We start from the raw sequence: 1,381 nt of genomic DNA, 5'->3' as shown, positions 1-1,381 counted from the left end.
TTGTAGAGAAATAAAAGTTTAACTTTGCATTGTTAAAAAAAATTCCTTTTATGTTAAAGGATAAATACTATGATTAAGACCATGACTGTAAACATAGAAGGATGACTAGTAAAACATGTATGGAAACTCAACAGGGGCAGGGGCGGGAGTGGAGGGGTGAGAATGGGTAGGGGCCAAACCACAGGAGTGCACAGTTTAGTGGGTGAAGGCAGGTGGGGGAAGAAAATGGGAAGGGAAAGGGTCTGGGTAAAGAAGGAGAATGATGAACAAGGTCCAATGGTGATTAATTTTATAAAACATACTGCATAAGAATGTTTGTATGGAACACAATGTGAATGAAGGATAGTATGAAACATGGTGTATACAAACTTCACATGCAAACCAATAAAAAAAGAAAAATAATCCTTTTCCATATTATTTTCTTATTAGAAACACCAGTTAGTTCTTCTCTGAAAACACAAAGTCTTACTTCTAGCAAATTATGTTGACTAATATTTCCCAGGGAATAAAAGATATTAGGGAATTAGCTGGGGTGTTTCACAAAGGCAGATTCTTGGAATCTACCTCTTGGATATTTCTGTTCATGAAATCTTTGATGGGCCGAATGATCTGCGTTTTTGCAAGCCCCCTAGATTGGGACAGTGTCCCCAACACTGATGTTTTGTTATTGTTACTGAGTCAACCATGAGTTATAGCGACCCTCTGAACCACAGACTGAAAGCTGGCCATATCCTGTGCCATCCTCACCATTGCTGCAGACACTGTGTCAACATCTCTTGGAGGGTCTTCCTCTCCTCCACCAACTCTCTGCCTTTCACAGCATGATATCTTTTTCCAAGGACTAGCCCCTCTGACAGCATGTTCAGAGTCTGTGAGACACTGTTACACCATTCGTGCCTCTGCACTCAGGTAAGTGTAGATTTAGACCAAAACAAACTCCTTTCACTTGGCAAGGAAGCACTTAGAGACCCTTTGCCAAGTCCTGCTCTTTAAGCCATCCAACTATCTCTTTGTTGGGCTTGCTAGCATTATTCCTGCCTCCAGAGGTTGTCAGTCTGTCGGGACACTTCTGAAGAGACAGAATGTCCCAATACCGATGTCAGTCCTGTTTTACAACAGTGGCACTATGCAGTGTTTGTCCTTCTGTGACTGAGATATTTCACTCAGCATAATGTCCTCCAGGGTCACCCATTTTGAAGAATAACGCACAAGTTCCTTGTTTTTCAAGGCAGTGTGGTATTCCATTGTGTGAATATACCACAGCTTCTCTATCCATTTGTTTGTTGATGGGTATTTAGGTTGTTTCCAACTCCTTGCTATTGTGAACAAAGCCACAATAAACTGAATAAATTATGTATACTGCATTGAAACAGATGAGGGA

The sequence above is a fragment of the Elephantulus edwardii genome, unplaced genomic scaffold, assembly GCF_000299155.1.
Source record: "Elephantulus edwardii isolate Elephantulus edwardi_28Jun2011 unplaced genomic scaffold, EleEdw1.0 scaffold00003, whole genome shotgun sequence".
Lineage (NCBI taxonomy): Eukaryota > Metazoa > Chordata > Mammalia > Macroscelidea > Macroscelididae > Elephantulus > Elephantulus edwardii.
The sequence above is the reverse complement of the archived record's forward strand: the minus strand, read 5'-3'. Positions refer to the sequence as shown.